Source organism: Plectropomus leopardus, chromosome 8 (assembly GCF_008729295.1).
Source record: "Plectropomus leopardus isolate mb chromosome 8, YSFRI_Pleo_2.0, whole genome shotgun sequence".
NCBI lineage: Eukaryota > Metazoa > Chordata > Actinopteri > Perciformes > Serranidae > Plectropomus > Plectropomus leopardus.
Genome location: NC_056470.1, coordinates 24750013 through 24765885, shown reverse-complemented (window position 1 = coordinate 24765885; position 15873 = coordinate 24750013).

The following is a 15873-nucleotide window of genomic DNA, read 5'->3' as shown; positions in this document are numbered from 1 at the left end:
AACTTTCTAGGAGTCACTTATACAACCAGGCAGGCTAAAAACATTGACGTCCTATAGAATCTGCTTGTTAGTCTTTCATTTTAGATTTAGAAACATTTAACAACTCCAGCTACTTTGAGATTTAAGTCATTCTGCATCAAATTCCAGGCTGAGGGTGCAGAATACCCAAAAGCCCTTTTCTCAGTTTTTGTCCAAGCGTTTGGGACTAAGAGCATAAAGAGGTCCTGAGAACGCAATGAATACTGTCCACTTTTCTGCATGATGAAAACACAGAGGTAGTGTGGGAGCAGTCCAAGAACTGCCTTATATATAAAGATGTACCAGTGTCAGAGCCAACTGACTCTTCAAGTTGGTAAACAACATAAGCTTGGTCTTATCTGCATTTAAAACAAGTTTCAGCTCATTCAGTGTATTTTATTTTAAAAGTATTCAACAGCTTGTTCAAGAGTTGCTGTACAGCAATATACAACAGTGTCATCAGCATAAAAATGGAAATTAGCATTTGACCCATATTATCAGAGCACATACTATCATATGTAATGCACTGAGACCGATTGCTAGGATAATTTACAAACCAAGCTACAGCTTCCTCTGAGAGCCCTGAGCTCAGAAGTCTACGCTTTAAAACATCATGGTCAATTGGGTCAAAAGCTTTGGACAAATCAATAAAGAGTGCTACGCAATGTTGCTCCTTATCAAGTGCTAAAGAAATGTCATTTACCACCTTCCATGCAGCAGTGACAGTGCTGTTTTTTTGTAAAACCTGGTTGATTTGCTGATAAAATATCATTGGTGTATGAAAACTCTTTTAGCTGATTACTTACAAGGAATTCAAGAACTTAAACTAGTACTGACAAATCAGACATTGGCCAAAAGGTATTTAAAATACTTCACCCCCTTTCAAAAAGGGAAGACCAAAAGCAGATTTCCATATCCTTGGAATTTCCTTAGTCAGCACTATAAAGTTAAAATATATGCAAAAGGCTCTGCTACAAAATCAGCTGCCAGTTTCAGAAACAAGGATCCATAAAATCAGGTCCTGAAGGTTTTCTAGGATCTAGCTTTTTTAAGGCCTTGTGAAGTGTGAAATTTTAGGTAAAAACAACAGCGACTTTTGGTTTCATACGAGACAGAAATTGCAGCCTCCTGGGACAAAGTCTGGATTTGTTTGACCGATACGCTTATACTGACTTTCTCCCTCTTCATACTACATCAGTTGCTCAAAGCATCAAGTCTCATCACATATGTGTTCATATCGGAGTTAGCTGAAAGCCCAGTGTGTCTCATAAAGATGCTAAAGGGTTCCTCTGATGTTGATAAAGTACGCCAAGCATAGATATTTGACATCCTATGAATGAAAACAAGCTGGCCATGCCACCATCTCACACTTCCCATAGTTCAGCACCTCCACAGCTACAAGTATTATACAACTGTTTGTGGTATTTTCCACGATGAGTAAAAATACTGATGTGTAAAATTATTGAGGTTCCCCTTTAACTGTTTACAAATCATTATTATTTATAAATGGATTGACAATAATCCATTAATACATTTTGAGATCTCAGGTTGTGGAAAATCCATCAGCTGTTCTAAACTCACATTCAGCATTGCTTTGTCTGTTTAGTGAGCATTTTATTTCATTAAGAGCTCCTGTCTAATGGACAGTGTGACCACTTGCCTTCTGGAAAAGAGCAGCAGAGCATCTGCACAACCTGTTAACATTTATATGTGCAGACTTGACAGCTAATTAAAAGGTGGGAAACCCATTGGCCTTTATTAATGACTTGACAACATTTATGCTCGATGGCTTATTAGAAAGTGTTCATTAATTATGTATTAATAGCATGGTGATAGCATAGTTCCACCTGTGATCCTTTGTAATCTTGAGTACGTTTGCAGAGATTTGTAGTTGCATATAATTTGCAAAATTCAGAAAGGAGACTGACATCAAGTCTTTGCTGTTTGCAAAACTGATTCCTCCTGCAACTTTTGTTAAAGACTCTTCTTAATCCAAGCATGAACAACAACATACATGTGCAATAACATGCAATTAAGCACACACATATGAACACACCATTAAAAATGCACATATTCCTACACACGCAGATACACACACACAGCTGCAAATGCACACAGTAGCTATCACACATGGGGGGTTAATAGGCACTTAGCAGCATGGATTCTTGCAGGTTCTGACTCCCCCTCCCCTAATAAGAGGTTTCTAACAGCCAGTTACATCACACTTCAGCTGCAGAAGGCTGCTTCAGTCTAACCACTAATGTCATGGTAAACTCATCGCAGACTCCATAAGGAGATAGAGGAACTTAACGAAATGATTTATGATTTGTTCTTCTTCCTTTCTGTGGTCATCTATGAGCTCATGTGACCAATAACATTTGATGTGAGAGATTTACCCTGTCAGCATAGAGTACATTACAGTTACTGTCATAAGGTTGCATATCTTCTCCTCATTGGTGAGTCAATATTGGCATCTGCTGGTGAAGATTGTGTATTACACTTAAACTCACACTAAAGGAGCACTTGCTGTGTGCAGTTAAAACAAGCGCATTGATTCCCTTTAACAAACACAAGAAGGACCTCCATAACTGAAATGCCATGAATAAGAATCATGAATACTTGGCATCAAGGATTGACATGTCCTCATGCATTTTTCCAATTTGTTGTATTTGACCAATAACACATCAAGTGTGTGCTTTTGATTATTTATTTGGTAGATGAAACATAATCGTAACCACATTTAAACATTTGTATTTTTAAATTTCATATACTCCCAGGTTCAATTCATTCAGGTGAACAAAAGGGGATTTCCAGTGTCTGTGTGTGTGCATGTGTGTGTGTGTGTGTGTGTGCATGTGTGCGTGTGTGTGTATGTATGTGTGTGTTGTGCCTGTTGCTCTCTCAGCTCTATCAGTGCTGCGCTTCCTCTTTGAAACTGTGTTTTCTGCAGCACAGTCTCTGATGTGGCTTGTGAGTCATACTGTGGTAAATATACACATTTGCGCATGCACACGCGCACACACATAAGGACACACACATGTATTCATATCTACACACACTCTTTTTATGGTCACTACAGTAAGTATTCCCTCTGCCTTCATGTTACACTTTGGTTGAGCAATACACAGTCAGCCTGCTGACTTAAGCTGCTGGATTTTCTCTAGTGAACAACACACAGCTAAGCCTTAGCGACAGAAGAGAGGAAAAAAAAGTTCTCATCTTCACTTCACATCTTCACAGCCGCACCAGACAGTGAAGTCAAAGCCCTCAAACTTTATTAAAAATATCACATTGTGCAGTATGGGGATATTCTGGGGGTCACCATGGCAACAGACATCCGAGTGCCAAATGCACGAATGTGCACACCTGCCTGCCAGTGTTCCAACTTGTGCCTCTGAGCCTCCCTGTTAGACAGTATCTAGGTTCTGTTTGCTAAATGTGGCAGGACGGAGAGGCGACAGCAGCAATGCCTTTGTTCTCAGAGAAAGGAGCACACAGCTCTGTCAAGGTGTTAATTAGCCATTGTGAGACAAGAAAGTTGTGAGGATTGTGCTTGCTTCAGCTGTGAGATACACAACCTTTTGTGTGAAACCTTGCTTTGTCTCACCAGACTTTGTAAAGAAATGCAACATCCTGAGTGACAGCTTCTTTGAGAGCAGCAATGCTTCATAAACACAACCGCCGCATTCAATCCTCTCTGTTACAGTATATCTACCTGTTATGTCATTAAAACTTTCTGACAGCACCAAGCTCAGAGTAATGTGGCATGTCTTGGCTGTGTGTCTCTGGATGTGCATGTTCGCTCAATAAGAAATTTTGAAATAGTCACAGCTCTTTGATTGTGTTATGCGTCTCTGTGGACGAGCTGTGAAAGCGTGGAAGGATCACTTTTGGGTTAACATGATGGTTTGTGATGTCAGTTTTGCAAGTGTGCAGTGTTTTTCAGTGTCTAAATGAGATCTAGTGACTCATGTGGAGAAAACAGGCTGCCTGTACTGTGTGACTGACAGTATCGGTTTGACTCGTCATGCTGAGCCGTGCCACTGATATACAGCAGTGAACTTCGGATTTTCTTGTGGATATTAGTCATTGTCAGATAAAAAAAAAGCAAACCGCACAGTGAAATGGGTTCTGGTGACCTGTAAATATAAAGGCCATCTATATTTTGTGTTTCTTGTCCGTGAAAATGTCAGATCATGTGTGTGTGATATTATGTATTTTGTGAGTCAACACAACAACAACCACAGCATATTCCATTGTAGGAAGGCGTTTATGTAACAGTGATTCAATCTGTTAAAGCAATTTCCTGAAAATCTATTTATCAACGTATTAATGAGAACTTGTAAGAGGATTTGATGGGCGGTGCTGTAATAAAAGATGAAAAAGGTGTTACACTTTTTTTTAAATGGCTCTATTATCTATATGTGTCCCCAGGGTTTGTGTGTGTAATTGTTTGCGTTTGGAAATAAAAAAGCATTTGAATGTTTGTGTGTGCATGTGTGTGCACGCGTGAATATATGCATGAGTATGTGAGTCACGCACCACTATCCAGCCCCCTGGGCTTCGAGTTCTGATGCCCATCTTTCAGCTCCTCTACAGCACACTGAACCCAGTGAACCTTCTGCTGTTTACACTCTCCCCCTCCTCCTGCTCACTCTGTCTCTATTTATCTCTCTCACACACTCTCATGCTCATCTATTCTCCCTCCGTCTCTCTCTTACTTTCTCCCTCCAGCTCCCTACAGTACATCTCTCTTTCTCACGCACTCACGCTCTCTTGTGTTCTTCGTCTTTTTCTCTCTCTCGCAACCCTTCCTCCGCCTCTCTTTATAACTGTGCCTCTGTGTACCTACCTCTGCAGATCAAGACTTATTCAGACTCAGACAGTCTCTAACTCTATACGGTTCAGACAGACACTCAGGGTCTCTCTGTGTAAGGGTTGTCTCTTTCAGCGTGGAGATGTGTGACCAGAGAAAGACGCAGACAGAGGAGCGGAGGTGACGTAGGGGAGGAGTGGAATGAGAGACACAAACGGAAACAAAAAGGATCTTCAGACATTTTAAGCACTTCAGATGAAGGTGAAAATGGAATCGCAGTCCACATTCCTAGCCTCCCTCCTCCACATCATCTCATTTCCATCATGGCCATCAAAGTCCTCTCAGACACTCACTCCATCAGGTTGCAGAAAGTTGAGCAGCTGCTGTGTCGTCAGCCCTCTGCTGCCCACACCGAGCCCCTTCTGTCTGTTACAACTTTCTGCAAATGGCAGACTGCTAACAATGTGGCTCTTTTATCTGTTTGCGTGCATGTCTGTGTCAGCAAATCGTCTTTATTTTTCCATGAATGAGTGTGTGTGGGCATGTGCCTGGGATAGTAAGGGGAGGAAGGTGCAGGAGCAGCAGGAGGGGGGCATGTCACTCCTGTCAGCTCTTCCTGGAAAAGTTTTGAGTCTCTGGTTGACGTAACCTTATCCCCCTTTTTTTAAAAAAAGAGAGCACGTCATCTTTGGCCCCAGAGTTCTGAATTGCTTCACTTGCACTTCTCCTGCACATTGTGGAACTGAAACACGCTATTAATAATCCTGGTTAAGTGTGAGTTGAGTGTGAGTGAGTGAGTCCATTGAGCTGTGTGGAGGGAGGTAAGCGGAATGAGCATCACATGGCATGCACCTCAAAGGAGCACATCTCACTGCGGCAGAGAACACTTTGTCTCTGTGCATGTGGGTTTGCATGTAAGTGTGTGTGTGTGCGAGGTACAGTATGTATGTGCACTCATTTGTGTGTGTCAAGGTGCCTACAGAGTGTGAGATTGCTATAATGGGAAATATGCACTCTCCATAAGTTGCAGGTTTCATTTCCATGCAACAACTCAACCGCCTCACATGCTTCAATCATGCATTAAAACAACATCCTTGTCGCTTTAGCACACGCCTGTTGCGTGGTCATTAATTATGCCTGTTTCTTAGATTAGATAATCAACGGGATTGATTCCACTTTTCTTTTTTTTGCTGTCGTGCCTTTTTCCCCCGAAGCAGAGCAGCATTTCTTGGCACACTCGGTGGCACACGTTGGGAACCCCAGACCTGGTCACGGATAGCACAGATACACTGTAAACGGCTAATCGGGTATCAAACCAGCGGAGAAGAAAAAGCGCCTCCACTCCGTGTCTCATTCATTATTCACAGCCAGCAAATGAAGTTGGTACAGTGGGAGCAATCAATTATAGATGAGAGAAGGTAGGAGGGGAAAGAGAGAGCGAGATGAAGGGGATAGAGCGAGGCCTACCTTGCATGCGGCTGAGCTTTAGCATGTCAATGAACATCACAGTGGCGTTTGGGCATCCTGCATGCACAGAGCGACTCAGGAACTCTCAGGACTCTGCTTAGAGAGAGAGAGGGAACTCTTAAAGTGTGCATGCACCTTTCACACCACACCAAAAGCATTTATTTGACAGTGACTCAGTAAGCTAACTTTGTAGTCCCTTGGCTCACTTGTGTGTGCTTTTCTTTGGTTTGCTGTGCTGACACAGTCATAGTGAAACTGCAGCGGGTCTTTTTCACAAATGTCGAGCAACAGTCATAGCATCCCCTCAGTAGGTTACAGCTCACTGTGAAACCAGGATATAAAATTGGTCCACATGCATTGTAGAATTAACACGGTCTTCACATCTCTTCTGTGTTTGAGTCACATGGGCCTTATGTTTGTCCAATTCACACCTAATAACTACACACACCAGACCACAAACTTATTTTTTCTTAGATCATTACGTAGTGATACTAGGAATAAGCAGTAACACAAAATGGCTTTTTTATTGGCATCTATGCTGTTGCTTGTGTCTTCTTTAACTATGATTATGTGTGGAAATTATTGATTGTGCCACCTTCTGTTGCTGTCTTGCTTCTTTTGAAACCATATAATTCTCATTTAGAAATTTGTTTTCTTGTTCATACCACAGACCAGTGATACTCAATTTACGGCCTGCAGGAGAAATCTAATAAACTGAATCACACCTGAACTCAGCAGAGTTGCTATTTGTTTATTTTCTGGCCCCTGGCCTCCTGTCATTTTACAAACTGTCCCCAAAACAAAGCAAGTTCAGTATCCGTAGCATAGACTGTGAAAAATTAACGGTCATAGCTACTGTGACATCACCCACTGGTTCGTGGTCTCCTGATTTGAAGCCCTGAGTGCGGCATTTCAGTCGTCACCATCTTGGTTATTTGGAGCCAGAAGTGACCATAATTTGGACAAGAGGGTGGAGCTGTGGAGGAGCGAGGGATGGATCTGCCTGAGAAGCCGAGGACACTATTGGCAGACAGCCTGTCACTCAATGCAGCCTACCCTTAATGTGCGTAACCTAAAGTCTTCATAAAAGACTCAGTTGTCATGAATGTTGCAATTAGCTATAGAGAGTGCTAGGCTGTAAACATGTTTATTTCTGTTGTTATGTTGGGCATTTTAACACTGGTGTCTATGGCTTGCGCTTGGTGCCAACTTTAAGAGGCCATTCATGAAACTGCAGTTTTTGGCACTTTACAGTGTTGGCATCATTTTTCAGCCCTGGAGGTAGCTGCTTGCTTGAAATTAGAAGCACATGCTTCGATCACATATTTAATGTTTGGGACTTTCCTGGACAATCAAGTGGCCCATGACCTCAGATGTTCATCTTCCTTCGGTGCCAGTGAGCCATAGAGGCAGTTTCACAACTCCAACCTGTGGCACTTCTATAGCCATTTGCATTCATTGCGGGGCTGTCCCATACATGCACACGCAAATTTTGAGGTAACACACACCACCGAGATTGCAAAAGTAGAGGTCACTTTTGTCTTTGCTCTTACTGCTGCGGTTTTCAATTAGCACTCTTTGTTGTGACTGGAGAGCCTATCTATGAAGATGCGAAGTGTCAGTTGGAAAATTTGTATCAATCTCTCTGTCACCTCACTATTCGTTAAATGTCAGATATTGGCTTCTGGAAACTGCTCTATTTGTGCCGTCTGTATTTGGTGTTTGTGTGTTAGTGTGTGTGTGTGTGTGTGTGTTTGTGTGTGTGTGTGTGTGTGTGTGTGTGTGTGTGGGCAGAGAGGCTGTTTGATGTGAGTCAGATCCAAACCCAGGCTGGTTTCTCTCACATGTGTGTGGGACGCATCCAGATGGCTCTGCAGGACTGCACAAATGTCACTCTGATAATGAGACAACAGGGCCTGCTGAAATACAGGTAGCGGGGCTGTGGTGCATGTTTTTACACACACACAAACACCCTCACACACACACGCACAGAGAGATTGGGTAAGGGTAAGAGGAGGAAAAGAAAGAGGGAGGCAACCCCAAACACCAAAACCAAAATAATTATTCCATATAACAAAAACCATGAAACAAATATGAGTGTGTGTATACAAATGTATATTAAGGGTCTGATCAAACTTGCAATCATGTTTCTGTGCATTGTTTTTAAAGACACCAGTAACGTGATCCATAGAGAGACAGCTTTGTTTCTCAGGCTGATTATCGACCTTAGCAGGGCGACCTGCAAGAAATGATGAATGCAACAATATCCGTCCACTGACCTACACTAAATGACAACTTCACCTCCGTCCCTCTCCATACCTCAGGGGTCACCGCAGGTCGCTGCTCAGTTGCCATGGGAACAGGAGACACGAATGGGAAAATTCTCCTGAGCACTAAACAGTGACACCTTACGCCGTCTCCGACAGACTCGGTTGAGTTGCACATCAAGTGTGAAAGCAGGAGTGAGAAGTTGTTGTTTATTTAATTTTCCTACGAGTCACAAGAGTGGCCTGTCAACCCCACTCTTTTTCACACTCTCTCTTTCTCTTTCCCTCTCCGGCATGATAAAAAAACATTTTCACACGTATGCCTCGTGGACATTTGCTCGCACATATTTTCTTTGTCTGCATCACTCGGCTCAGTAGTTTTCTCACACAATATATTCCTGTTATTTTGAACAGCAAAGCACAGGTGCAACCCTGACTGTGTGTGTGTAAGTGAGATAGTATCTATTATTCCAGCTCTCCAACTGCTGCGACCTAATGTAACTATTGCACCTACGATGTCAACCCTCCAACAACTCAGTCAGCCTCATGAGGTTCCTGCACCTGTTTGTCTAACACACACACACAGACTTTATATATCAGCCCACAGTCGCAAATACTAATCCACTGACACCATTATGATCCAAGGCTCATGGTATGTGTGTGTGTGTGCAATGTGTGTGTGTGTATCTGTGTGTGTGTGTGTGTGTGTGTGTGTGTGTGTGTGTGTGTGTGTGTGTGTGTGTGTGTGTGTGTGGAGTGGGTGGCGTTGCTGCTGTATCAAACACTGTCCACTGCTGGCAGCAAATTTCCTCTGAGGTGATCTGTTATAGTGACAGGGCAGCAAGTATTTTTAGCCAGTGAGAAAGGACAAATAATGAAGCAGGAAAGACAGAGGGAGACAACAAGGGGACGAGTGAGGGAGAGAGAGAGAGAGAGAGAGAGAGATAAATGGGGGAGTGAAATCTGAGGGTAAACCAAAACCACCTGGATGTTGCTGACTTGCTGCTCTTGTGTTTAGAGCACAGTCTATATACATCATATAACACACTCACATACCCACACCTCACGGTCATGTACACACACTTAAACACGTGCATGTATACAGACAGGCAGTTTGCACACTGCCAAAAATCAAAGGAAAATTCTGGTTTATTACAACTTTGGTGATTTCTATTAGATATGACATCATTTTACTCAACAATGTCCTTGCTGAAATCTAGGAAAATGGAAATATTGCTACAGCAAAGTCAGATTGGGCGAGAAACAAGAGTGGTCAGGTGATTAGTTTAATAAGCAGAACTTTTTTGGAAGTAAATCCAGTGGTGGAACATGCAATTTGATATTTTGCTTAAAAGTAGCAACACCTCATGGTGAAATTACTCCAGGGGTTGAGGTGGAGGGTGAGGAGACACCAAAATACACCAAAGTAAATATTTCTGTATTGAGTATTATTGAATCTTGAATAGGCAAGCTTGTGAATGTGCTAGGTCTGACATTGCAAAAGTATATTACTGGATTTTATTACATGTTTATTAAAGGCGCCTGAGGTGTTTGAAGCATTTGATTTCAATACTCAGATATCTAACTACTGAAATACCTTGAAAATCAGTGATTTTTTACTTGGTCCTTGAAAAAGTACTTGAATACAATTGAAGATAACAGAAAGACACATTATTTATGAAACAGAGATTAATGTTTCAAACTGGAAACTAAGAATGGCAATGAAATTGAAATTGTTTTCTAAAGCCGTATGAGCAGTATAACCTCAGAGTGGCAAAGAGTCAGTAAACACTAATAACTAGTCAATGCCAGGATTTTTCCCTTTTTTTCTTTTCTCTTTTTTGTGATACGAATCAAATATTTCTGACTGATCTGAAAAGTAAGCTGTCAGATAAATTTAGTGGAGTAAAAAGTACAAGTGGAAGCAGAAAGAAGCATAAGATGGAAATACTCGAGTAAAGTACAAGTACCTCAAAAGTATACGTAAGTACAGTCAAAGATAGAAAATTCTAAGCATCAAACACTTATTTTCCCACATTCCTGTGATTTTTCATGCACCAATTTCTGCATTTTCTTTGGATTTTATAGTGTAGATATCTTTAATTTCACCAAAATAAAAGTCCTGTTAAATCTCCTGCGTCTTCCCCCCAAGTCAACACCTATGAGTGCGGTACTTGAATATATGTACCTAGTTACTTACCACGACTGCATTAAAGAGTATAGGTATCCAAAACAATCACACATTTCACAGAAAAGGGTGTCTAAGTATGCTTGCCCAAAGTTGGCCTGTAAACCGTGACACGTTTACAACTAAGGCTGAAATGATTAGTCGATTAATCAGTTAGCCAGAAAAATAATTTTGGTCACTTTTCAAGCAAAAGCAGTGAAGAAATGCTACACATTTTCTGGCTTCAGGTTCTCCAGCGAGAGGAAATTTGGCTTTTCGTGTTCAGATATGATAGTGAGCGGAATATCGTGAGCTTTGGACCAATGGTTGGTCAGAAACAGCATTTTGTAGTTGTCATTTTGGGATTTGGGAAACTGTATTTTTCACATTTTTGTCATTTAAGGCACTAAATGATTAATTAGAAAATAATTTATCAGTAATGAAAATGATTGTTACCTGCAGCCCAATTTACAACTGAGAGTTGTTGGCAATCATTTCACCTTTCACTCTCTCGTTCTCTTCGAAACAAGTTAATAATAAAATGACAATAACCCATACGTCTGGGATTTTTTTTAAAAAATCTGATCACCTGACTGGTCATGCTTTTTGTAGAGTCCGACTTTATGAATAAGTGTCACACACCACTGACAAAGCATTTACTCAGAGGAACAAAGGAGGAGTGAATTAATACAACTAAAAGTTAAAAAGGGAGGTTGACTTCTTCTTTTTACTTCTCCTTTTTTCTCAATGGAATTCTTACAAGAGTAAGACTGGTTTTTTACTTCCGTTGTCACGGCAGCAGGCAGCTTTGGCCTTAACCTCAAAGTGGCGGGTAAAACAACATAAAGTGCTCAGAGTGGTGGTCGAGACATTCTGGTTTGCACACGCAAGTCGTGAGGCCTCTGTAGCACAATGTCCCCTCTCTCTCTCTCTCTCTCTCTCTCTCTCTCTCTCTCTCTCTCTCTCTCTCTCTCACACACACACACACACACACACACACACACACACACACACACAGAGCCTCTCTCTCACTGGTTGTTCCCTGAGTCAGCACTCTGCCTCAGCTCCAGTTTCTCTACCCCAGCCCGCCTCTGCCCGCCTGCCTGCAGGACACTATTAGGACATCACTGTGTGTGTGCGTGAGTGTCTATGTGAGTGAGTGCTTGTGTGTGAGTGAGTGAGTGTGTGTGTGCGTGCCTTTTGTGGGAGAGAGCTACTGTTGCATTTACGTGGTCAGGTCCTTTCACCATCTTATGCAATACGATATTTTTCACTTTGCGAGTAACCCTGGATATTTCTGTCTGCTCCACCGAATCAGCTATTGTACCAGCGCACCATAAAAGATGCACTCCTCTCACTCTTCCAAAACACTCCCAATGGGTTTTGCATGTTGTAGTGAGTGTGTGTTTGTGTGTGTGTGTGTGTGCTGGATACTACTAGTTCTGCTAACATGGCCCAAAAATAGCAAACTGGAGAGGTGTGAAGTAAAAAAGGAAAGGACACTTTAGTAGAGGAGTAACTGACACGGGGTGAGTCACTTTCACACACACACACTCACACTCACACACACACACACACACACACACAAGTGGCATGCTCTTCCAAACAGATGCACATACAAGCACACAAATGCATATACAGTACATACATAAACACATGGCACACACAAAGGATTGTGAAATCATCTCACAGACCCTTTTTAGAAATACATTTTGGTGATCTGGACACAATTTGACAGCCGAAACACGTCGCCTTTGACACGTGTGTATATAATGCATCCCTAGCTGACCACTTGAGGTCAGATTTTGTTACTGCCTACGTCAGTTATGCTAGAAGGTCAAAGGGCCGCGTTCATGGTTATTATGTCCCCACTCTTGCTAGTCACGTTAGCGGTTGTGTGTGTACTGTTGGGAAGTATCGCTGCGAGAGGACTGTAACATGTCTCCTTGCATAGGGCAAAACGATGGACGGTCACGCAATACTTGGTTCAACTTTTCATAAATGGGACTCCCTAAAAAAGTGGAGTTTCACCCAGGGCGGTGCCTTACGTCCTGTATCAAACAGAGTGTTGGGTGCCTGATTGGTCTTGTCATTTGCAAGCAAAATCGTAACCTAAAACCTTGTTTATTGACCACCCCACCCCTGACTGTAACTTCAAACAGAGATTATTTATTTATTTATTTATTTATTCAATTATCAAAGACAAACTTAAATGTTTGCTCTGTGTACTGCTGGCACGGCTGCAACTGCGACTAGACTTCCCCTGCAGATTTTCAATTGATTTCTACCTAACTGCTGCTGATAAATTCTCATCATGTTATAATACAAAATATGTTGGCTGAAATATGTAGGCTGGGTCAGAAAGTCCCTTTTGACAGAATTCATTTCAACCCTAACCTCGCCTTTTTACCTAACTTTAACCAAGAAATCCCTTTCTGGAAGAAAGCCGGCGAGGCAAACTTCTCCCAGTATCCCACAGAGCTCTCGGAAGTGTGCACATACTGAAAAAACCGTGGCCATCGAGGTAAAACCTCGTGTTTTTAGGAGTGTTGCCGCACTGTCACCAAAACAACCACCATGTCCTGCATTGATGACATATTTTCTTGTTACAGCCTTTACAGGAATGCATCAGGATGCATTAGCCAAGAGGCATTTGAAAACCAAGTGTATACGGGATCAAAGTGGCTTTGTCACTGTTGAGTGTGTCTGTGTGTGGTTGCATGTGTGTGTGTGTAGGCAGGAATCACGGGTTTGTGATTCGCTGCCATGTGATTGGCTCTCTCAGTTTGTGCGGTTCCATTTGTCCACTTGGATTACAATCACAGATACACCATCTTGGGTTGAGGTCCACATACTCACTGTGTCTTTATAAGCTCAGTTATCTGTTTTTCTCAATGAATTAAAGTCCTCTGTTGGCCATTATGATCATGTGAGCTCTGTGGGCCACTGTAGAATGTGAAGCAGTCATATGGTTTGGCACTGAATTTCCTCCTGGCATCCATATTAAGGGTCAGAGAAATCCTGACACCATTTAGTGTATTATATTTAAGGTGTGTTTGACTATCTGATCAGTCTATTGGCATCTGTGCTCCTCCTGTTTAGGCTTTTCAAAGTTCCTGATTTGTCACCTTAACACGCAGTGCGACACCATATATTATGCTATCCACACATGGACTGATTGACAGTGCATCACACATTTAACTTATAAATAATTGCTTATGTGATTTTCTTTGCTAGTTTACTCTTCTGGAGGGTTTTGTGCCTTTCCTGCCTCAATGTGTTGTGCACTGGAAAAATGATTTGTCATTACTGGCTCACTGACTCAGCAGTATCATCAATGAACTGAAGAAACACATAAAAAATTGGGTATGTTTTTTCCACAATCTTTTTCACATCTCATTTTTGATCAATAAACAAATTTTTGCTCGGAGAGCAGGGTAATGTTATTTCCCAGTTCTGTTTACATCGCTGTTTATAGGACGTTGTAGTGTGAATGCAGAAGTGAGAACGGGAGAGAGAGAAGGAGAGAGGAAATGATACTAAGACGTTTGGCCTGTGCAGTGCCTAATGATCACAAGAGCAAAAGATACATGCGCGCATATGAGCAAGCACACACACACACACACACACACACACACACACACACACACACACACACACACACACACATGTGATCTCTCGATTAGTGCTGTAGTCACACCCTCCCACTCTCTCTGCTTGTTTGATCACAATCTCCCTCCTACTCCTGGCTCCAGTCAAACAGAAACTTTGAAAAGATAATGCTTGGTCGACATGAAATCAGTCATGACCTTTGTTGAAATCACTTAAGATATTCTTTTTTTCCCATAAGTTTAGTTAAAGTGTTCAGCTGATAGAACAAAAATGAATCTCTTAAGGCATCTTTATCTGTACATCTGCATTAACAGTTTTGAAGTGTCTATGAAAGCTTAAAGCTCATGTCTGACTCAAGATCTAAATATGTACAAGCTTGCAATAGCTCTGACTATTACCAGGCTGATTAAAAGAGAATATGAGCGATGAAGGTTATACAGTACTCATGAAGCTGTAATCATGGCTTTGACACTTTCGTTTGCATGAAATGGCTCATCTAGTCTTTATTTTTGGAGTTACACAACTGAGCCTGACAATGCCTGTCAAAGCACAAAAAATAATGCAAGTACAGTAATACAAATATTAGAAAAATAACAGATTTTAAACTACATTACTAGATTAACGCTTACGTATTTACACTGTAGCTATTGTACTTGAAGCGCTGTATTTTCATTAGTGTTTAAACAGGGTGTGAGCATGTTTACACTGCTCCTTTCTTTTACTAAATAACTACAAAGAGAAACAAAACATCCACAAGAAGACACAAAATAACTGCAAAGAGTAAAACAACCACAGGGAGACATAAAATGACTACAAGGAGACACAAAATGAACTCAAAGAAATGCAAAGGAACTACAAAGAGACACCAAATTACTACAAAGAGACACAAAACAGCCACATGAAGACACAAAATAACTACAAAGAGTCAAAAACAACCAAAAAGATGCAAACTTCTCCCAAGGGGACGCAAAACAACCACAGGGAGACACTAAATAATTACAAAGGAACACAAAATAAAAAGAATGAGACACTAAATGACCACAAAGACACTATATATATATAATTATATATACCGTATATATGGTATGTAGTATTAGGTATTAATACTTGTTTAAGGTGACTGAAAGCAGCACAAGAAAAACCAGGTTTCAAATGGTGATTTAGGTATAAATGGCGTGTATATATATATATATATACTATATATATATATATATATATATATATACATATATGAGTTACTTAGGAGCTGCTTCATGTGCCTCTTATTAGTATTTTTTTACCTTACTTATTATTAAATATTTATCTATTCAACATCATTTTCATGCCAAGGATTCAAGGATTCCCAAGTTACAGTAGTCATGGCAGAAGGTGATATAACAACTAAAGGAAACACGATGGTTTTGATAGTAAAACATTTTTTAATAATAATAATAATGATAAAATTATATAACTGCCTTATCCAGGAGGGAGGATGGTGATCAGGCAAATAAAGAGTCTCGCTTAACTGCAGGTTATATATTCCAGCT